Source organism: Lethenteron reissneri, chromosome 26, assembly GCF_015708825.2.
Source record: "Lethenteron reissneri isolate LAM-NWPU_2019-01 chromosome 26, ASM1570882v1, whole genome shotgun sequence".
NCBI classification, from domain to species: Eukaryota; Metazoa; Chordata; class Hyperoartia; order Petromyzontiformes; family Petromyzontidae; genus Lethenteron; species Lethenteron reissneri.
In genome coordinates this window covers 6,565,330-6,589,004 of record NC_083804.1, presented here as the reverse complement: position 1 = coordinate 6,589,004, position 23,675 = coordinate 6,565,330, and the positions used below count along the sequence as shown (strand labels likewise).

The following is a 23,675-nucleotide window of genomic DNA, read 5'->3' as shown; positions in this document are numbered from 1 at the left end:
TATGGGGAGGTGATAAATGTTATGGGACGTAAACAGTGGGTGTCAAGGGAGGGAATGACCTGCCCAACATGCATTCTGAGAACGGAAGTCACTGACATTTTTAAACGTGGAGAGTTTACTCGGGAACATTTTTGTTATTTACTCCGGACATCCTCACTCATTCTCAAGACTTTGTTTTCTTCTCAAGTAGGGTCCTGCATTGGGGATGGTTTTGACCAATCTCACTCACGAGTGTGTGGCATCATCATCTCTGAGGAAACCGGAGTGCCCAGAGAAAAGCGACTAAACACGAAAGGGGAGTACTGCCATCCCCTAGCCATTTGTGCAGACCAAAGCCGACAACACCCGGTATTGCCCAGACAGTCAGTCTCCAATCTAAGTTAAAAACTAAAAAAAACCTTAAACATCCTTGGCTTTTGGGATCTCACGAGATCCGGTGCATTCAGTGCGATGTCTCCATTGGCAAGGTGGTACCGAGTGTTACGCAGAACGTTGCGTTTCGGCTTTTTACGACTGCGGCGGCGTCGTTTATGTGGACGCTTTACGCTGATTTAAGGGGGAGAGGTCGGCGATTCGGGCCCGAAGGTCACGAGGGCAACTATGCATTTTTTTTTTAAAGAGGAACTCTGGTCAACGAAGCCTCTGTGCGGCGCCTTGCAGTGTCTGGGTGAAACGCGCTTTATAAGTGTTCATTATTACTCTTTGGTTCTTTCGGTAAAGTCACGTAGGTAGAAAAATTAAATAAAAAATAATAAAAAATATTATAGTCAGTTAGGTAGAAAAATAAATAAATAAATTATCTTTATTTTTTTTTCTACCTACGTGACTTTAAAATAAAATTTAAAATAATATTTTTTATTATTTTTATTTTTTAATTTTTTCTACCTACGTGACTTTACCGAAAGAACCAAAGAGTATGGATTCCTGCAGTCACGAAAGCCTCAAATCAAGAGTGTAAATTATTTTTACTGCTACTAACCGTAGTTTTGACAGCCAAAATAACGGTTCGTCAAGGCACAGAGAGCGACGGGTCTGTGGTGGTACAGCAGCGGAGCGCGTCTGAAAGGGCCCCTTTCGTGTCGATTCATTGTGACGCTTACGAAGGGAAACGGGCAATGCAGTGACAATCCATCCTCGAGTTCGCGACTGTCAAAAGAATGTGTCTTGTCACGTAGCTTCCGTCTTTGTTATCAATAGTTTTCATATCTGATGTACATATCTGCGAATGTGTTACCTTTGGTGCTGCGCGTGCATGCTGTCAAGTAGGTTCAAACACTTGGCCCAAAACGTCTCCGATTGTATGTTCGTTTCTTTTAAGGGGGCGAGTGTGGCCGATGAGTGTGTTAGAGTTTCTTGTTGTTGTTGTTGATAATTGTGCGCCACCGCCAACGCAGCATTGCTCAATTATTTGTCGAGGAACCAACATCGAACTTTTACTCTGAACCCCATCGAGCTGAGTTCGATTTCCGGCCACCAGAGGTGTGGACTCGAGTCATGTGACTTGGACTCGAGTCAGACTCGAGTCATGAATTTGATGACTTGAGACTCGACTTGGACTTGCATAACAATGACTTTGTCCCACCTCTGAGGTGTGGACTCGAGTCATGTGACTTGGACTCGAGTCAGACTCGAGTCATGAATTTGATGACTTGAGACTCGACTTGGACTTGCATAACAATGACTTTGTCCCACCTCTGAGGTGTGGACTCGAGTCATGTGACTTGGACTCGAGTCAGACTCGAGTCATGAATTTGATGACTTGAGACTCGACTTGGACTTGCATAACAATGACTTTGTCCCACCTCTGCCGGCCACGGCTAACATTGGTGACGAGCACGATATCTGGAACCGGTCCTGGGCCCGCATCCCCTTCACCAACCCGCATCACTGACCAGCTAATAATGCTCGTCAATCCACTGCTGGATGAAAGCCTCCACACATTTGAGTCGGTTGTTAGAACACAGCTTATAATGCTCGTATGTGTTCTAACAACCTACTCAAGTGTGCCGGAGGCTTTCATCCAGCAGTGAATTGACGGGCATTATAAGCAGTGCCTTGAGCGTGTTTAAATATAGTAAAGGGAATTATTGAAATTAATCCGGGTGGGTATGTGATATATGAGTGTGTACTGTATATGTCAGTGTTGTACTCAAGTTAATGTGATTTCGTGTTTAAATGTTCGTTTAGGCATTGGCGGAGTCGCGTTGAGACTTGGTCAAGATGCTGATATCATGCTTGTTTGAAAATTCATTAAGGTTGACATCACCTGGTCGTGTGCAAAGTCACACGCAGAGAGCCCAGCAGAAGGAACTTACTGTCGACACAACCAAATAATAAAAGTGATGATTTCATAACTGATACTTTGCAGTTCCTTAAATCTTCTGGGAAATACGTTTCCCAACGTCACGTGGGAGTTATTTCCCAAAATGTAAATTACCTAGGCAGGTAAAACACATTTCGCAACGGTGATAGTGTCGATGATGATGACAGCTTTCGAGAATGTCAAGAGGATATGGAGACAAGTGAATAATATCTGCGCCGTCGTTTGGAAAAAACCTAATCTGACGATGGGTGATCAAAGTCTAACACCCCCCCCCCTCCCACAAACACACACACGCATCATTTTGCTCGAGGTATTTCACTCATACGGAGCAGCACAGCGCGTGGGCCAGGTATTTTTAAAAATAAATATATATATTATTCGTCTTGCAAAGAATGTCATTTCCTCATTGCTCGCCCCATGCTGGGCTGCTGATGGTAAGGGGCGGGGGGGGGGTTAGAACTCTGCCATTGATCTTTATCAAAGACCTTTGGTTGGTTGCTCTTCCAGCCTGACCAGTCTTGTAGGTCGCACACACCCGCGCGTTCCGTCGCCCCGGGTAACAATTAACCACATTCCTCCTGCGAATGACCCCCTCCCCCCCCAACGCAACCACGCCGCCCCCTCCCTCAGAGTGGAGTCGCGCGTGTGCCCTCCGCCGCAAATCGCAGGTGAAACGTCTTTCGCAGCGGTCGGGAACCTATGGCTCGCGAGCCATATATGGCTCTTCTGGTGACGGCATATGGCTCCCAGACAATTTTGAGTTGAAAAAAAAATCAGTTTGGAACTGATTTTAAAATACTTGTGATATTGCTTAATAATACTGTGTCATTTTAAAGTAAACAGAAATTAGTTTTGAAGATAAATTTCACGGGTCACGGGGCCTCAACGCCTGCATGAAGCTCAACCTCACCACGTACGAACCAGACTAAAAGGCCATCAGCAAAACCATGCAGCACGAGAAGTCGCATTAAAAGTAAGAAATAATTAATTTATTATACGTTAAAAATTACTATATGGCTCTCAATGCAATATATTTAGAAATATTTGGCTTTTATGGCTCTCCCAGTCAAAAAGGTTCCCGACCCCTGGTCTATCGGAATCAGAATGTTCATTCACACTGGAGGAATCCAATGAGCTGTAAAGCTCTTTGTCACAGATGACCATTTGGGGGGCGGGGCGGGGCGGGGGGGGTAAGAATGTTACAACAACAAACAATAAAACACGTGATGGGAGTGCCAAGTACACGAAGGGTAAAGTCGAGACGAAATTAAAATTTTTAAAAACCCTGAATTGCCCTAAGACCATCCGAACAGCCCTTGACACACATTTCGCGAGTGACTGTACTAGCCTGGCTATATATATAAGAAAAGCGACGTGTTATATGTTTTGTTTGGTTAAGCCTTCAGGCACGTGGTAAGGTGTGCCTGTTATTCCTACAGAAAGGGCTTCGCAAGCACTGCGCCAAATGTGAAGGCACTTTAGCAAAATGTGACATTTTATAAATGTCCGTAAATATTATGCGGTGCTCTGTATACATACCAGGACTGTATTTACACAGTACCACACACACACAGTACGTATTTAAACACAGTGTGACTGATGTAATTAAAAAGCTAAACTTTTCTCTGATGTACCCCTGGCGCTTTGGACATGGTGGTCCAGATGTCTTGTGACCTCCCCCCCATTTAACGCTCGAATTTTTTATTATAATTTTTTTTAAAGTAAGATTCATTTACAACAGAAATAAAAATATTGACTTAAAGCTTTCGTGACTGCAGGAATTCATATTCTTGAGGTCTTTCGGTAAAGCCACGTAGATAGGTTCAAAGAAAAAAAGAAAAAACTACGACGTTTCGATCGCAACACAAGCGGTCGTCTTCAGGAAAAGGGGGGTTAGCTTCTAAATGCAAACTATTTATAAGGGCTTTGTTTTTTGTTATTTTCTTTGAACCTATCTACGTGACTTTACCGAAAGACCCAAAGAACAAAAATTAAAATGTATGGGGAGTGTGCAGTTTAAAGCACTCTCGTTTATTTTTAATGGATTAACACATTTCATATCCGGAGTTTAACTGCCATTTTTTAAACATGACTTTGAAGTCGTCTTATTTGTGTGTCACCTTAAAAATTTAGAAATCTGAAAAGTCAACAGAAATCTGGAGCTAAATCAGAGAAAATCCAGAAATTGGAAATAAAACCCCATTCTCACCAGACCTTTCTCAGTGATTTCCATGCATTCCACAGTAAATTATTAGTTTATGGAAAATTACATCTTGGAGTGACAATTCAATGATAGGTGCCGCAAACATGCATTGAGGTGCAAAGACAGACGTGAATTTGCAGCCTCGGAAAAATAATGAACTAAGAGCATTTCACTTTAAGATTTACTATGCAGGAAATATTACAGTGCGTTCCGTTGTTGCTTAGTGTGTGAGGCCTCGGACTTTACGACCTCCCTCCCGTCCACCCTCCTGTCACTGCGAGGGCCTAGAGAGGCAGTAGCTCTCATAATCACTTCCGTTTGTCTGGGGCAGAGATTGATCAACTTTGAGTGTCTCTTGTGGATCATTATTTTGTATATGATCTTCGTGAAACAGATTAGTGCAATCTGTTTGCACAAAACGATTCTGTTAAAAAAAAAATGTCGGTGCTTTTCCAATGACCAAACCATTCTTGAATATGTCTGGGCCTCTGTGGATTTTTGGAAGCTAAGCAGGCTTGGATCTGATGAGTGCTTTGATGGGTGACCACCACGGCTTGCCAGGCATTGTTGGCATGGGGCTACAATGTGGCCAAGAGATGACAGTGCTGAGTGTTATCGCCTCTCTAGTGAACTCGGTAGTGGCTAAACATCCAGATGCAGGACCCTCCTGAAAAAGAGTCTTGAGACTCAGTAAATATTGCTTGAGTTGATGGCATTATTGCCATATATAATTAAAGTGTTTATGTTTAAACACAACACTTTAAATGTGACCCGCTCAAATGCATGTTGTGTAGTTCATTCCATCATTTAACAATCACTGTTGACTTCCCCACGCCCAATGTTTACTTCCCACACCATTTATCAACCCCCCGTAGGGATGATGGGCTGAGTCGACCCTCAAATGCAATCTGAACTCACGGCTTCCACTTGTGAGAGTCAAGGTCTCTGCCACTGTTACCCACCCCTCCCCCACCTCTACAGCTGGATACCATGGGCACAGAAGTACAGAAACAAGGTTTAGCTGTCAAAAAGTTCCACAACCAAAAAATCTCGTTCAAAAGTTTTCAGCAAAAAAAAAATTGCACTGCGCCGATTTATTTTCTTATACTGTACTTAAAAGGGACCCTTTGTGTTTTTGGGTGGGGCAGCCCTGAGGGTCTAATGGGGGGAGAGAAAAATATATATCAGAATTCATCGTTTTGAGGATGGGCTCATGGAACAAAACATATATCACGTCAGAATCTTTTGAAAGGTAGTAAAGATGTTTATACTAACTCCTTAACTTTGTATTTTATTTTACCAGGTAAGGCCCACTGAGCTCTTTTGCCCCTTTTTGAGAAGCGACATGGCCACAAATGATATATCAACGAAGTGGCTTACCATGTGTAAATTCATATCAGCTAAATACTCTAAAGGTATGCTTCTAAATATAGATGGAAAAAAACTGGAGGACCCGGAGAAAAATCCACATGCCCTTAGTATAATTTTGACCTTTAACAAGTGAGATAAAAAGTGTAAATTGTGCACACTCGTCTGGGCTTAAGAGGAATTGGCTCGCCAGTGGCTTCATGTTTACAGATCAGGGACCTTCCCACCCATTGTGTGAGATATTAGTCAAGAGTGTTTAAGGCCCAAAGTGGACAGCAGGTCAATTGTCCCAACTCTCCTACACATCCATGAGACACACAATGTGTGCCATTTGCCCTAAGCGTCATCCTGCTCACCGCTTTCCATCCAAAATAAACAGCCTCCCGCACAATGAAGCGGTTTGCCGTGCTGGTGTTAAACCGATATTATTGGCGACACCACTGAGCAGCTACCAGAATGGTCAGTGCGCTTGCCACTGAGCCAGTTTTCATGCTGCTGACGGTTTGATTCTTTACCCCTGCCACTATGACACGTGGTTGGCTGTCGCAGAAAGCATGGAAGGTTGGGCCAACGTTGGTCCAACAATTTCAACCGCATGCCAATGTTAGCCCAACGTTGCATGTTGTTTACTGGGTGCTCGGGATTTTATTTCTCCACGTGCTCCTATGCTGTGCCTCCTCTCTAGTCACATCCACTACCTTCAACGTGTCGTTCCACCAATCCTTCCATCTCTATAAAAATCAGTTACCAGGAAAGGCTCACTGAACCATACAGCTCTTTTAAAGAAGCGACCTGACCGCAAATGATAGAGCAACGAAGTGGCTTATCCTGTGGAAATGTATAGCAGCCAAATACTCTAAAGGCACGTTGCTTCTAAATGTGGAGGGAAAAACCGGAGAAACCGGAGAAAACCCCACACGACCACAGGGAGTCACAGACATGCACAAACTCCAAATAAAAAAAGACGTCAATGTCGGGATCGAACCCACATCCTGTATACCAGGCGAGGTAGTTAACATCTCACCAACCTGATCTCACCCTCGGTCTCCTTTTACTTCGAACCAGGCAGCGTCTCCACAATAGCCCTTCTAGTTGCATCTTTTATCATGTGCCCAAGGCGTCTAAAGTACGTCTAGCCTATAATTTTAAATTTCACTCACCAAACTGCGGTGCCTGCTGTTAAAATGGACCCTCAAGTTGTTACTCGTTAGCGAAATTCTGCCACTGTTTGCCGGCGTCGTCCAACACATTCGAAAATTTCTCCCAACTAAAGTTATGCACACAAAAATTACCGCAAGAACAGTCATCGTAGGCCTTTTAAGCTTTCCTTGAAAAAAGCTCTCCTTGCAACATAACCCTCCCTCCCCCCGCCAAAAAAAACCCACGCCTGTTTTATTTGAGGTGCAATGCACAGTTTTGTTGCACATTTAAAATAAATAAACGACTCAGTGCAGCTTAAAAAATATCTGCCGTTTTTTTTTACTTCCGATAGCTGCGCCTGCTAACCTACTTAAAACACACACTGAACTTTGCCGCCATTATTCAGTTTAAAGTCCCTTGTGGCCAAGGACTAACCCGCTCTCGTACGGTGCACCCAACCGCCCCCTTCGCGTATCAAATGAAGCAATGAAACCTATACTTTTCGGATCCCTCGAGTCTGATTTTGTACGGGTAGATTACGTCCGACTTGAAAGATCCTAAAGGTTGGTAGCCGAGAAGCATCCGTGGGGGGTTGTGGACTTTCATTGGCGAATGCCCTTGTGCTGTGAAGCATCACTCATGCCCAGTGCTGTACGACCTAGTACCACGAGAGGTAAACACAGGGATTGCCAGAAACGTCGACAAGACAAACGCCGTTGCCTCTGCAGTCATCAAGTGGCAGTTGTCTCTAAGCCGCCGCCGGCCGCCGCTCATTTCTATTGGTGCCATTCGACCAGCGATGTAATTTCCACATTCACATGGCGAGGAGCAGCATCTACACACAGCGGCCAAACTGGGCCGCAAGGTGGCCAGGAGATGATGTTACAGCAAAGAATTCCCATGCGCATCTATGTGGAGCACTGGGCATTCGTTACCTCCTCATATGTGTGGTGGGTTTTCCCTGGCTTCTGCAGTTTCCTTCCACCTGGAAAACGCTCATTGACAGAATTGGCCAAACTTCCCAAAAAACGCAAGTCTTGAATCGCATTGAAGCTTGTACGGGTAAATGTTTTCGCGCAGTAGTGCATGGTAGGATTCCAATGCAAGGAAATTTTTGTCATGAGTCTCAGTGAGGCTTTCATAGATATAGGGCATCGTTCTTACGGTTTTTATTAACTGTTGACTTCTTGTAAAGTCGTCGTTATTTCATTAACTTGAGAGGTGATTCAGCACCCAGCAGGGATTTAAATGCATGCCCTTGTGATTGTCAGTCTGGTAGTCTGCCAAGAGCACGGTCCGCCTCACAGATGTTCACGAACAGCAGTGAAATAATTGTTCATTTATATTTCAAACGATCCGTTTTTGTGCAGCATGTGGTGAACCATTGTAAACATTTTACGAAGGCGCTCGTGTTAACAGCAACAATAACGAGTCACTGTTATCAGTCACATTAGCAATAAGAATACAAAATACGATGATGATGCTGCTACTCTTGCATTTGCTAATGGTTGGTAGTGGATTCGTGCATTAATCTTTAAGCAGTGGTCTGTCTTTCGTCTCGTGAGCAGTTTGTGAATTCTCCAGTCGCGCGCTGTGGAGCTTGTTTTCGTGTTTGTATCATTTGGGTGTCAATTGAGCCGGAGGCATTTTACAATTTATTCTTAGAACTCTTAGAATGGCGAGTGTGTTGTGTGTGAGCTGCGGCCCATTCAAGTCCCCCGCATAGCCAGCATTCATTCCGTGCGTTCGATACGATATCAGAAGTTGAGCAAAAAATAAAATTACTCTTCAGGCGACCGCTCCCATTGAGTACAGCACAGTTGTCATTCTCAAGGGTGTGGAGAGAAGACAGAGAGGGTGAAGGGTTTTTTTGTTCACTGAAATACAACAGCAACCAACGACCTCATTATATTGCGCTTTAAAGCTTTCGTGACTGCAGGGATTCATCTTCTTGGTTCTTTCGGTAAAGTCACGTAGAAGGGAAGTAATAAAATAATAAAAAATAAAAATAAAACATAATAAAATAATTCTCACGACGTTTCGGCCACAACGAAAGCAGCCGTCTTCACCTGAGGATGGCTGCTTGCGTTGTGGCCGAAACGTCGTGAGAATTATTTTATTTTATTATGTTTTATTTTTTATTATTTTATTACTTCCCTTCTACGTGACTTTACCGAAAGAACCAAGAAGACCTCATTATAATTATAACAATTCACATTTTTTCTTTATCCATTAAAACCTCGCCAAGCCTTCATGTGGGTGCTGCTTCATTGGGATGTTTGGCCAATTTACGATAATGGGTGTTTGGCACGTGGGAAGAAGACACAATACCCATATAAAACCCACACACACAAGCGGATAAAACACTTAAAGCTCCACACAGATGGATTCACTCCACCTGCTGTACTGCCATCTGCTGACCACCTCACAACCCTATATCAATATTAAACCAAAGAATTATCGACGCAAAATGCCACCTTAAGTAGCACGTATGTCACGATTTGCCAATTTGCCGAAGTAAATTATGTAAGTAAAAACATTTAGTTTCTGTAATTGCAGTGATACATTGTCACCAAGAGGCAGTGCAGCAAAATCTTTGCTATGACCTCCACTTTTACCCAGCCGCACTGACCAACATGGTGAAGTATGATGGAAATAGGCCCCACAATCCACATGGTGTTTCGTTTGTTGTCCTTCCCCCGCACCTCCGATTAGCGCGGTTGGCTGCGTACAGAGTGGCCTCTTTTATATCGTCTTGGTTCTGTGAGCAGTGTGCAAGCGTGTGCCCAGATTTACATCCCTGAACAGGCCAAGCACGGTCCACACACAGAGGGCTTATCAACTTGCCTGGATGTGACGGCGGGGATAGCGGCGCTAGTATGAACGTAATGCTATTCTAATGAAAAAACAAACCTTTCCAAACGTGCATCGTCCTTCTGCTGGGAGTTGATGCTAAATCATCCTCTTACCTAAGCATATCCCAGGGTGAGGATACGGGGCAACCCGGACGTTAGACCAGGCAACATTCTGCTCCACTTGCTTCTGAAGCTGCTAATCCTGCGACGGCTCGTCTCGTGGAAAAAAAATTGACTTTGGTCTTTGACCTGCTCACCTAAAAGAATAAACACACGTGGAATTTTACGGTCACAGACTGCCCACTGACTCTGTCAACGGGATTAAATATTGTCTGAGTGCATACACACACGAGATTGTGTACTCCTGTGTGCCTTTGGTGGATGTGATATAAATTGTGTAAATATTTTTTTTATGGCATGAGCTTGATTGATGCGTAAGGAAGTACTAAGGGAAACTGTCAGAACTGACGTAAATCTCTCAGGCTCGTATTTTGTACGGTGAGTATCCTGTTATATGATTTGATGGTAGGGGCTATAGACGTGAATCCCATTTTCAGCTTCAACAGGAATATCTGATGATTGTATTGTACAGATCTTTGCCAGTAAACTCCTGGAAGAAGTCCTCCCTGTGAATTGTCCATCACGAGGGTTTTTTGGCAATAATTTTGCTGCCCAATCGTGGCCAGCTGGGCTCAAAAACGTAATAAACTCAACTAATATTCACCATCCTGCTCAGCGCAGGTTGGTTAAGGGTGGTGGCCGTGGCCCAGAATTGAACTCGGGTTGCCAGGCTCATATCGCGGTGAGCTAACGACTGCGCCACCCCGTATCGGATAATAGTAGCTGGCACATGAAGAGTTTCGCTGTGTATGTAATCAGCACTTATAGAGACCCTGATGTATATACATGCATTCATGCGTGCATGCGACTACAGTTTGGTTACAACAATGCCACAGAGTGTGGTGTGTAAGCAGCAAATAAAGTTAAATGTGGAGGTGTCATTGTGCTCAAATGGATGGCGTCTCGTGCTAATCTCATTGGTTGTCCTGAAAAAATAAACCTTTCTGTTGTGGAGGCAGTGTCTGTCCATGACAACCACTGCTGACGACCCATAAACTTGTACATACCTTTATAGTACCCCAAGAGGGATGATAGGTCAAGTTGACGTTAGACCGCAACATTTTTAACTCAACCCTACCACGGCACCACCCAGCCAGATTTAGAACAACATCTTTTATTCGTATTATTTCGTGATGTGGTTCGGTGGCTCAGTGGTTCTCGCACTGTGCTACAAACTCGGCGACCTAAGTTCGTCTCCCGGCCTCGGCTAATGCCAGCGGCACGTGGTAACTGAGCCCGTCCTGGGCCTCCATCCCCTTCACCTACCCACCATGACCAGCGTGGTGAAGCATGGCCATAACAAACGCCGTGACCGACACGGTGTATGAGGGGGGGGGGGCATTCATCCAGCAGTGGATTGACAAAGAGATGTACAAGTAATAATTATCAGTCGCTCTGTAACTTATTGAGGCATTTCTCGAACATCCATAATACAAATTTCGATTTAAAGCTTCTTTCGTGACTGCAGGGAATCATCTTCTTGGTTCTTTCGATAAAGTCACGTAGAAGGGAAGTAATAAAATAATAAAAATAAAACATAATAAAATAATTCTCACGACGTTTCGGCCACAACGCAAGCAGCCGTCCTCAGGTGAAGAATGAAACACCACCAAGCTTGGAGCGTATATTTAAGCTGGGTTTGGCACCAGGCCAATCAGCAGGCCGGGAGGTAAGGTGGAGGAAGCCGGTGAGCTGACAGCGGTGAATCTCTCTACCTATCATTTTAAATGAAGCAAAAGGTTGGAAACGTGAATTATTGTTAGACTGTAAGGAAAACAAAAGAACTCCGATGTAACATTTTATCTGAAGGGGGGGGGGGTGGGGGATTGGTGGGCTTACTTGGGATGTGGGTGTACACGTGTTCCAGCTGTGCACGCGTCTCCCGTGTACCACACGGCAACCCGGCTTAGCCCTGCAATGGGATATCTTGACGCGTGACGCATCAGGTGCGTTCGCTCGCTGACGAAGGCTGGCCCGAGTTGAGAAGCGCTCGTTTTGCCGGCCGCCTTAGCAACGTGGCCCTTAGATTTCGATTTAAAGCTTCTTTCGTGACTGCAGGGATTCATCTTCTTGGTTCTTTCGGTAAAGTCACGTAGAATGGAAATAATAAAATAATAATAAAAAATAAAACATTATTTTATGATGTTTTATTTTTTTATTTTATTATTTACATTCTACGTGACTTTACCGAAAGATTCTTTGGTTCTTTCACCCCTCTCTGTACCTGTGTTGCTCTCTCTATGTATCTTGGTGATATCTGTCTGCTTATATGTCTGTCTATAGTTTTCTGGTTAGATTTTATGTCGCTATTTCATTATACCTGATGATGATTGCTTGTGTTGCAATCGAAACGTCGTATGCTATTATTTAATTTATTACTTTATCTTTATACGTGACTTTACCGAAAGAACCAAAGAATAATTCCTGCAGTCACGAAAGCTCCAAAATTAAGATTTTTACCGAAAGAACCAAGAAAATGAACGTGGCCCTTGGCTCGGTTCGCCAATCTCGTGCTGCTGCCGACGGCGTCGGTGCGGGAATTGGCCCCGTCGCGGAACTGCGAAGCAACACGGACGTTTGCAAACGAGTTAAGTCCGTTGAAAATGAATCGCCATCACCTTACACTTTAATGACGCCGTGGCATTATGGTGGATTGCTCGGCGTAGAGCCCGCGTGTGTCCCGTAAACAGCTGCGTTCTCTGGCAGCGTTAGAGGGTCGGGGGGGTGGGGGAAATCAAGCGGTCGTGTTTACAGCCGTTTCAAATATACACAGCGATGAGAAGGGGCCGCCAAGCTCCGAATAACCCCGGACAATGTTAGAGGGTGATCCATTTGTAGACGCCCTACTAAAATGATAGCTGAACGTAGAGATAGCAACAATTGTTTTTTTTTCAACTCTTACATGCATCCCACCGATCTCTGTACACTCATTAGATCTCTTCCCACTCTCCTCTGTAAGACCCGGAGCCATCGCTTTCACAATATTCAATCACTTGTTGAGAAGAAACACGGGGCGTTATTAGAAGGCATTGGGATATCTATAAATGGATCACATATAACGCAATCAGTTTCTGATAATAATAATCTAAGAGCACGTCCACCGAGGAGATGGAGCGATGAGATCAGGTTGTGCGTGGGTGCTGGGTGGTCTGTTGCATCGCAGGTCAGCTTGGGGAAACTTTAATCTAGCAGTGGATTAATCATGGCTGATGATGATTATTAAGACAATAAAACGTACAATGACAGATGATGTCAGTTATCATGGCCGCTGCATGAGTTTTATGCAGGAAACAAATTTGCATCGACATCATGGGACCTCCTTTGCCAGTACCAAAATATGAGAATAGGTTTTTCCCCCTTTATCTGGCAACAAAACAGGTGTTAAGATGTTAAAACACCAAACTGAAACCTTTTACAATGCATCATGTCTGCATTAACCACAATACTTGTGGTCAAAATGCAAACAAAAAACATACTCCGATAATATATGCATTGTCTTTGAAACTGATTGGTCCACACCTGAGACAGCTTTCTTTTGAGCCTCGTCTCAAAACGGTGTTAGACCACAGGACGCCAAAATGCGTACGGCACAAAGACTATGAGGTTTCAGTTTGGTGTTTTAACAACTTAACACCTGTTTTGTTGCCAGATAAAAGGCGAAACACCTATTCTCAAGTTTGCATCGGTATATCTTGCACCAATCTTGCTTAACCTGCAACGAACACATTTACAACTGCTGTTGCATAACCGCCATAATGTCCTCGCTTCCTTTGCATGCAAAGGCCACACGAACATTGCTGAGGAGAATTCAAATTGTTTCCCTCTCTTCCGTGCCCTGGGAGTAGTTAACTTCTCGCATTCCAAATGCTCTTTGCTTTTTCAGCGCCACTGTGCGAACTCGCGCAAGCGCAAAACCGCGCGCCCTTGTGTCGAACACTCGATTAGCGGCGGCTCACCCCGCTGGGGGTCTGCCCAAATCAAGTACCACTTTCTTGAGCCACCGATGGAATTTCCACCCGCTCGTAGCCGCTTCGCGTCCACGCACGACAAGATTGCTCCGCTCGATATCTGCGGTGGCGGATGTGGGGGGGGGGGGACAACTCCCTGTCGGACGCGTTTCCTCTCCTCGGCTACCGCTCTGTGTCACCGTTCCTGACCGTCGGCCATCGCCCAAAGGTCAACTCCTTTTGCTCGCCGCAGAACTTCCGAACGAATAAGCACACAAGGGCGCTAAGCCGCTTGTGTCAACGCCGGGATGGGATTGCTCGTGCAAGCAGCGATCTGCTCCGGTAAGGTTGGTGGAATCGCAACGCAATCGTCGGCAAGATTGCTGCGAAGGGGCCATAATCATTCGCGTAGAGAGATGCGCGCTTGGAATTACGCTGACAGGACGGGTGAACGAATGGGTTAGGGAGCATATGCAAGTTAGAAACATGTTGAATGTGAAGCAGAGTAAGTAGGCTTGGACCGGACACGCCGCCGGAAGGTACGATGGCCCATCGGTTGAGACTTAATGATGGGAGTGACAGCCAAAGTAGAGAACTGGCCCGGAGAGAATTTCCACCGTTGAGGTGGAGTGAACAAGAATCGGCCCGTGGGCTGCAGCTGGACGGACTGCTGCATCGCAACGATGAATGTTGTTCCACGTGCAGCCATCTGAACTTGCAGGACACAGCATCGTGTATGCAATATTATTATTTTTTAAATACATGCAAAAACACATTGCTGAGGGTAAGGCGATGACAAGTGTGCGTCTCTCTTCACTGCAAATTCATAACCCAGGCTACAGCAGGGAACATTGGCACGATCACGGTGGAGCAGCTGGCACTGTTTGTGTGTGTGTGCTTACTCTGTGTGTGTACGTGTGGTGAGTGGTCACGAACCCGGCCAATTCCCAGGAATGGCGAACATCATTGGCGAGCCATGTCTGAACCGGTCCTGGGCTCTCTAAAAGTAGACTCAGCCTTAAAACAAGCCATCTGTGCAGTGTGTGGACAACAACACTGGCCTTAAAGTAAGTGCACATAGCCTGGCACAAGCGCTGTGGTGACGTGTCATCACTTAGTGGCGAATGACGGTTGTTGTTGAGTAAGTGATTGTGTTTGTGTGATAGTGGGATGTGAGGAGGTAGGTGTGTGTATGTCTTTGTATTGTGCATGCATGCATTTGGGGAGCGGTAATGTTAGCGGTTAGCGCGCTGCACCACGAACCTGGCGACCCGGGTTCGATTGCCGCTCACGGCCAACATATGGACCGGTCTTGGGCCTCCCCTAGGTCGACTCAGCCTCAAACGAGTACCTGGTGCGGTGTGTCAACGTCGCCACTAGGAAGACAAACTCCGCCGGGCGTGGTGCTGACCGCCCCACGCCCTCGTGTGCCGTGCCGGACTTCATAGGCGCTTCTCGCTAACAGCACTCGCTACTTCGGTCTACTCAGGCCACACGGTATTGGGGGGGTCTTTGTCTTTGTTCTTGTTGTCCATGCCTCGCTCCACGACTGTCCGGTAACATTCACGGGCCAGACGTGCGCTTACAGTCGCCTCGCTTGAGTCAGTCGCTGCGCCGCATCAACGTTTCCTCCTCCTGCCCATCTGCAGTGGAGCTCCTCCGGCAGTTAAGCGTGCCACCTGTAAACCATCGCCACCGAGCGAAGAGGTGCGTGGGTGTAAGAGAGAGAGGGAGGGGAGGGCTGGGACTCAGAGCCTCACGTTCTCCTCCCTGCCACGGCTCGGCAACTCTGGCCTCGGTTCACCCGCGTGGGCAGCGCATGACCTCACCTTGCTCCCCGTGGAAATTTTGAGACCGAGTCACACATCTGTGGGCCCAGTCAGTGAAGTTATGGTCGGAAGTCGTGTGCTCAAACAAGCACTGAGCCGTGCAGTTCACGGAGGGGTTGTTTTTTGTTTCGTCATCAATGTCAAGCCCCGAGCCGAGGAGTGGAAATTCAACATTCTTATGGCAGGGGAATGGCCGTCCTAACATTGCACAAGAGCTCTTTACTCGTTTTATGTCGAAGGTACACTTTTAAGTTCATTTCTTTCGTGTGGGTTTTGGGCAGGACACATAGCGAGAGTGGATGATGACCGATGGTCAAGAATAATGATGGAGTGGCAGCCGACGGAACGTGTCTGATCGAACGCCCGGCATGGAGGTGGAGCGGTGAATGTGTGCGCGTGCACGTGTTAGGTGTTTTTTTTTGCATCACAGGGCGGCGACGGCTTGGGTAGGCCTCCATCTAGCAGTGGATTGATCATAGCTGATGACGACGACGATGATGTTATTTAAACACTGCAACATATTTACCGGTCGATTGAACCCATCTTTATGACACAAACCAAAAACACCTCGCCTCCATCATCAACGTCAGCGCCGCCGCGCATCGAAAGAAAATGCAACACGTCCATTGCCTGTTTACCAATGTTCCTCGTGTAACCATGCCTACACGTGTGTGTATGCATGCACGCACGCACGCACGTATGCATGCGTGCACGCTTCTAAAGCGAAAGACAGTTGTGATGCACATGTGCGTCTCGATACGCAGCAACGACCAGCCGGTAGACAGACCGCCTCGTATTTGGAGGCACCGGCCAACATTTTTGAGAGGGTGCCAGTCGGCTCGGGTTCATGTGACAAGCGCACATCTGTGTGAAAGCTAAACTGAGCCGCTAAAACTCGACGCGTATATTACAGTGACTCGTGTTATTGGTATCACTATGCCCATTTTATTATTATTATTATTTCAGTTTAACACGTAGGCTTTCGCGCCCAATATTATTCATAATCAACGTTTTTGGGTTTAGATCGCGTAATTTATAAATGTGTCGTAACCCTCCACCACCCGACACGGCCAATCAGTAAAAAAGTGTCACGTTGACAAAAGACAAATTAGTTCACTGCTTTAGCCCACCGGTGTGTTGAAGCGCGAAACCACAACATTTACAATTTGAGTACGACGTTTCGCTGGTAATTGCATCCAGCATCATCGGGCAATTCGCCAGAATGGTGAGGCTCTGCTGTGTCTCCCGTTCTTATATTATTATTTCGCTTCCACGGTTATGACAGATCTTGGAGAGAGAAAAAAATACACTTCGCAGTCACGTCGGTAACTGTGCCAACCGTGTTTTAGCAAATATAACTTTGTGGGTCGTTTATAAGGTCAACAATCTGATGTCGCTAAACAAAAAAAAACGTGTCAAATAGTCTCAAGCAATAGATACCTCGGGACACATTCACACCCGTGCTACCGCGGTCCGACGTCAATTCAAACTAAAATAATGTACAGCTTCTCTGTCAATCCACTGGTTCATGAAAGGCCACCCCTTGGCAAGTCAGTCGTAGGGGTTGTTTGACCGTACTTCATCGTGTTGGCCAGTGTGGCTTAGCGAAGGAAGGGTCAACACAGACCGGGTTCGGATATGACTCTCCGCTCATGCTGGCCATCGCCGCGGCAGATCGACCTCGGGGTTCGACGGAATCATAGTTCAGTGAGCGAACCACTGCGCCGGCCAGTCCTTCCCGTCATCGATTAACGGCGTGCAAGCCGCTTGCAAACTCGCTGGATTTCCACAACCCACCTCGAGGCAACGGTTTTTTGGTTTTCAGCATCGATTCAGATACATCGCTTTCTGATGCCCCCCCCCACTCCCCCCCGTGTGAAATCGCACACCGTTATTAAGACTACTTGACCTAGCCCGGCTGGCTTGCCCTCGGGTTGTGAATTAAGCACCGTGCGGAGGAATGGAAGGCCTCGATGGGACTGGCATCGTCCGTTACTCTTCCAATGCTAGGGGAGCGAGCGAGTGAGAGGGTCATTCGTTTTAGCCCACGGGCCCCGCAGCTCCAGAAAAACAACGGAGAGATGGATCACTGTTAGGTGTGTATCTGCTTTCCTGTCATTTTCCCTGGAGAGAGATCAGAGAGGGAGGGGGGGGGAGGAAACATCAGGGGCCGTCATAAACGCAGACACCGCAGCACCGGGCTTACAACGCTGACCCCCCTCAACCTGAGACGGCGGGGTCAGGGCGGGCGGCCTTTAAATCAAGATTGCACATTGAGCCAAGGTGCACTTTCAGTGTCGGAGTACATGATAGAAAACACATACACTGACCCTGACCTTGAAGTATGTATTGTGCCGTAATGTGGGCCAAAAAAAAATTTGGTTCTCCATCCGGGGCATTTGTCAAAGTCAAAAGATGTCTCTCTGCTGTAAACCAGCAACGGACGGTGCTCGTGGCTGTTGAGCCACTGCAATAAGTTGATATTTGACATTCGTATGGTGGCAGCCAGCCACATGTGATCAAGGCCGGATTAAGATTGTGTAGGGCCCTGGGCTATAGGTATCGCGAGGCCCCCAGTAATATTTTAAAAAGGAAAACAAAGTAAAAAAAAAGTATTTTTTACAACAAATACAATTCAGCATTCACAAACGAAATAACTTTTCACTTCATCTCTGGAGGCCCTCCAGCCGGCGGAGGCCCCTGGGCTTGCAGCCCCTAAAGCCCCCAATGCCTTAATCCGGGCCCTGTATGCGATGAACAATAAATACAGTTGGTACCACATATGGTGTCAAATATATATATAGCTAGATATAATCTAATCAATCTAGCAAGTCATCCGCTGGTTTGAAGCGCCGCCAAATGGTTTGAAGATCATGGAGACACTTTAGCTGAGCAAACCGAATTCCTCCCCACCACCGCTTATAGCAAGTGGCCTGCGTAACGAGGTATGACGTGCGGCTAATCGAGCAGAGAGATTGCAGTGCCACGTTCGCCTGGCGCACTGGTTCGCTAATAACACCTCTCGCCAAACTCGCCGATCATTTGTTGTAATAAGTAATATATATTTTTAAAAATACTTTAAAAAAAATACGCTTCAATGAAATGTACCCTACTCGTAGTGGCAGAACTCCACGACTCTAGGAAGTGGCCGCAAAGCTTGCCATAACGTAAGGGACCATGGTGATTTACAGCCAACGTCAGCTGACCGTGGACAATTAGACCCAAGTCGAAACATAACATATAAAATGAATGCTTAAAAATACTTTTTTTTATTTTTCATGATAGAATATAGCATTGTCATCAGTATGACATAAGTATACCAAGTTTGCAGTTGATACCACATTGGGAAGTGGGTTAAAATTGAGTTACACGATTTGAGGATATGACAATAACAACAGAGTGAGTTAAATAAAAGCGTGTAAAAAAATTAACCCGTAAAAACAAAGTTTTTCACTCTAAATCCTTTATATGCGTGGCGGCTAGAGTCCTCTCGTCCTCTCGCTTGAGATGGCTACCACCTATGGGTCAGATGATTGTCTGCCAGCATTAAGCAATTGGTAATTAAATATATATATATTTTTCCCTAAACAGTGTAAAATTTTGGAAAAAAATTTCACGAAAATTAATTGTCACGCACAACGAGTCTGTGTGGAAAATGTCAGCTCGATTGGATCACGGGAAGTGGGTTAAAAAACGACCGAAAGATTTGCACGGTCGTAAGCAAGCAAGCACGCAAGTACGCAAGCAAGTGAACTTAATATAAAGGATTTAAAAACACCAACTTCACACATCCCTTCGGTTCGCGCCTCGCTGCAGGGCAGCAGCAGCAGTGAAACCCCGGGTGCCATGGAGAGCCTCTCCCTATCCCCACGTCCCCCACCCCGCCCATCGCCACTGCTGAAAGACAAACCTCTCTCATCACCTAATATGATGCAAAGCAGATTGCGCAGACCCTAATAACTTATCAACAACAACAAAAACCTGTGACTCCCCCTCCATTGCTCCGACTCTCGTTTCTGAACAATTAAAACCGCGTGGTTGTTAAATTTGTTTCGCTGTGAAGGGATAGAAAAACGGCGTGGCTGCTCTTCAAGAGTGAGCATCCTGGAACCTTTTGCAAACTTGAGACCTGTCACGCGGCCTTTTGTGAGAGTGGAACTTGATGCATGGTCTCCGAGTGCCGTGTTGGGAAAAAAATGTTTGACTCTGCTTGTCTCGTTCTTGTTGGTACCAATTTGTTTTATATATATGGCGTTAATGTTTGTACTACATGAGCACACTTTCCCAGAACTACACCGATCACTATCTGATCCTTCGCTGTGAAATGTACAAAGTAGGAAACCTTATCTGCCCTTATGTTATGTAGTTTATGGGGGGGGGGGGGTGGGGTTTGTTTATGTTCGTCAACATTTAGCTACTTCATCTGGTTTCTGTGGGAATCGAACAGATAGGCTATTCATTCACGATTTTTTTTTTAATAATAGTATGATCAAGCCAACTTTTTTTTGTGCGTGTGTGTTCTTTCGGAGGCAGGATTAACTTTTGTGGTGGGATCAGGTTTCTAGCTCGCGTCACGCTTACAATAACCCATGCCACATATTGAAATTGTATAAGGATCCTCATTTTTAAAGTCTACTTAGGCATTCAAAGTCAGCCTCCGCACTTAGAGAGTGTTTGGCGGTGTACAGCTTTGTTGGTGGCCCAGCGCACTGGCGGAACTAGTGGGGGGGGGGGGGGGGGGGTGGCACGAAATCACTCATTTCGATCGGATCATTGGGGTTTATTAGTAATACATCGGCATTTTGCGACCCCCACTGCCACTGTGTAGCATATTATTACGTGCCAGGGACTTTATGAGATGATAGGACAATAGTCTGAGTCCATAATTGGCAATAAGTAACAGAAAAGCGGTTATAAGTGACTCAGAATTGTGCGCAGTTACGTATACAATACATGACTTTTTTGAAGGCATCAACACCTTCAGCAAGCGCGATGCCGATCACACAACACGGTTCGAATTCGACCCTCGATCGATGGCTGCGCCATCGCCGCACACGCGTCGAATAACAAACAAGGGACAAGTCCTTACTTACTAACAACTCCTATCATTTTTCATTGCTGGAGGGGTTGCCCTCCCTACCTGAAAATCCTGGTTCCGCCATTGGCCCAGAGTCCGTGGTGGTAGAAATTTCCATGTCAGAGGTCAGTCTCTCCACAAGACCACCGCTCTCATCGTGACTTGGTGCGCTCATTTTGTGCTCACCTTCTCATTAGCGCAACTTGTGTTCTAAACACGCCTTGGTCGTTGCACGTATGTGAAAATAAACTTAAACGCTTTAACAGAGCGCCGTTGTCAAAAGTACTCAGTCAAGCTCTTTGCCGCTGTCCTAATCCAGTTTAAAAGGACGTTCATGCCCCCTACGCCATCACAAAGGCACACACTAGAGATCTGCGGCTTACTGCGAGAATGCATGACAAATGTGGAACATGTGCGTGCTTGCTTTATCTCCAGACAACAAACCGACGGGGGCAAGAAGACCGCGGTGGGTAGAAAAAAAGACTGTGACAATGCCGCACACAAAACCCAGGCCATTATGTGTCTCGATGAAATTGTTCGTCTGCCTCCACCGAAGGGGCCCTCTTTGCCGCCAGGCGGGGTGCGGGAAGAGCCACCGCTCCACAACGATTCGGTGGTCCGCCCGCGGTGCGTCCGTGATCGGAGCGCTGTGGGGTGCCGGAGAGCGACGGAGGCGATTCGTAGGTGCTTTATGAAACGCTAAGCCGCGAAACGAGTCGAAGCGGTCACATTTTCAGTCGCCACAAAATGACTGCGGCGATTTGTCAGCGACAACGTGCTTGTTTATCTGGAAGCTGGGGATTTTGAGCGGCACAGATGAGCCCCGTTGGCAGCTGCGTGCTGCGTAGCGCCGACGTGAACATTCACGCGTCAGGGGTTTGTTTCGTGGCAAGACGCATTTTTGAAGCGGCGACTCGAAGTGGTTGCTAACGTCTTCTTGGTTCTTTCGGTAAAGTCACGTAGAAGGGAAATAATAAAATAATAAAAATAAAACATTATAAAATAATTCTCACGACGTTTTGGCCACAACGCAAGCAGCCGTCCTCAGGTGAAGAACAGGTCTGTCGGAAAGACGCTGAACCAAGAAGATGAATCCCTGCAGTCACAAAACCTTTAAATCGAAATGGTTGCTAACGGTCGCACTAACCTGCACCAATTGCGATGCTCATTGAATGCGAATTGATTTGTGTGGCCTTTAACTGAAATGAAAACAAATGTGTCCGCGATAGCGAAGACGTTCCACTCCACCTGCCGGGAACCTCTTCTCTGAGCACGTGGGTGTGAAACGTCGGACACCGTGCCGAACGATACTCGGCGTCACGCGAAAAGCAAACAGCGTAGGACAGCAATTCGGTCGAGGCTCATCTCGCAGGTGCACATTGCAGCAGCCATCTGTGTGAAGCGCTCCAGCAACAGGTGTTGGGAATTCGCTGCGGAGCGATACACGTTCACACGGATGAGCTTAGCAATTCCCCCCACCAGTGAGCCACATTAGCGTTTCAACGTCGCGCAAAATTGCATCGGTTTGTGGAGTAGCAGCTTTTGTTGCGCGGTTGTGCGCATGGGAAGAGGTTGTTCATTCTTTGGGTGCACAACATAGGGAGAGTGGCAATTGGTGTGTTGATTGATTACATGGCAGCAGATTGTAAAATCCCTTGAGATGTAGTGTCTCGTTTGCAAGGCTGCCCACGATGCTAAATTTGTACCTGAACCACGCCTGGCCTCTTCTGGGCTAACTTATTCTCATGTAAGCAATTGCTGTCAGTGTGTGATCATGGACATCAACAGTGGGTGGGCAGGCATCAGTGCTGGCTTTACCAATTCTTTATTTGCCAAGTCTACTTTAGTATATTTTGCACTAACCACATAACATTTTTCAAATTGACAAAACGGAAATCCTTGTCTTCTGTTTGTGTCTTTGTCTTTGCACGTCTGGTGGAATAGCGATTAGCGCACTCTGCTACGAACCATGTGATCTGAGTTCAATTCCTGGCGACTGCTAGAATCAGTGCTGAGAGTTATCTGCACTGGTCCTAGGCCTCTCCTAGGTTGACTCAGTGTTAAATGAGTACAGTACCCGGCTTTATGTATAAACATCAGCATTAGGAAGACAAATGTGGCTGGACTAGATGCTGGCGACACTATCTAATTGTGTGCTTTGCCAGAATTCAAATGTGCTCGCTAACAACCATAAAAGCAATCTTAGTTTTTTTGTAATTGCATATATGTGTGTTGGTGTGTGTGTCACCTGGTGGGTTAGGGGCTGATAGTTATGGTATTTCACAAAAAGCTTTGAAAAATTCTTTATTTTCATTTACTTTAATGGGGGGCGTTTTATTTTTGTATGCGTCGCGATATGCATTCTTTTACTAACTCGCAATCATACATGCAGAGCCAAGCCTCAATGCATTTTTGGAACGATTCAGATCATCCACATGCACTTAAGTCCACGTATGTGTGTCTGCAGACCGCGGCTTAATTCATTTCGCGAGGCTGTAGCCGAAGATAATCGCCCACCACTTAAATACGCGAAAAATAAAGCATTGGGATTGAAATCAAGATCCGGTTCCCTTGCCCAAAGTTAAAATGCCTCGACGGTCACCTACCGTGGCCGGATTCACAGCATGCCCGTCCATCAGCGGCCACCAGAGGCAACCGGTGACATCATTCGCCAAAAATCCCTCGAACGGAAACAATGGGCCTCCTTGATGCCGCATCGCAGGGCCATACCCGATCCCATGCAGTCCCTTCCGGAAACGATAAGGTCAAAATACAAAGTGCTTCCATTCTGTACGAGCAAGATATCACATTTT

General features: G+C 46.1%; 1 protein-coding gene across 2 annotated transcripts in view; it reads left to right on the top strand.

Moving 5' to 3' along the window:
• Positions 1-23,675, top strand: part of LOC133347559 (inactive rhomboid protein 1-like) — a 74,743-nt gene that overhangs the window by 3,527 nt on the left and 47,541 nt on the right. The window contains exon 1 of one of the 2 annotated variants that reach the window (XM_061559932.1): positions 15,435-15,453. The exons of the other annotated variant lie outside the window; for it this stretch is intronic. The gene's annotated coding sequence lies outside the window, so the exon portion shown is untranslated. Of the gene's footprint in view, positions 1-15,434; positions 15,454-23,675 lie in introns of those variants that run through there. 2 annotated transcript variants of the gene reach the window in all.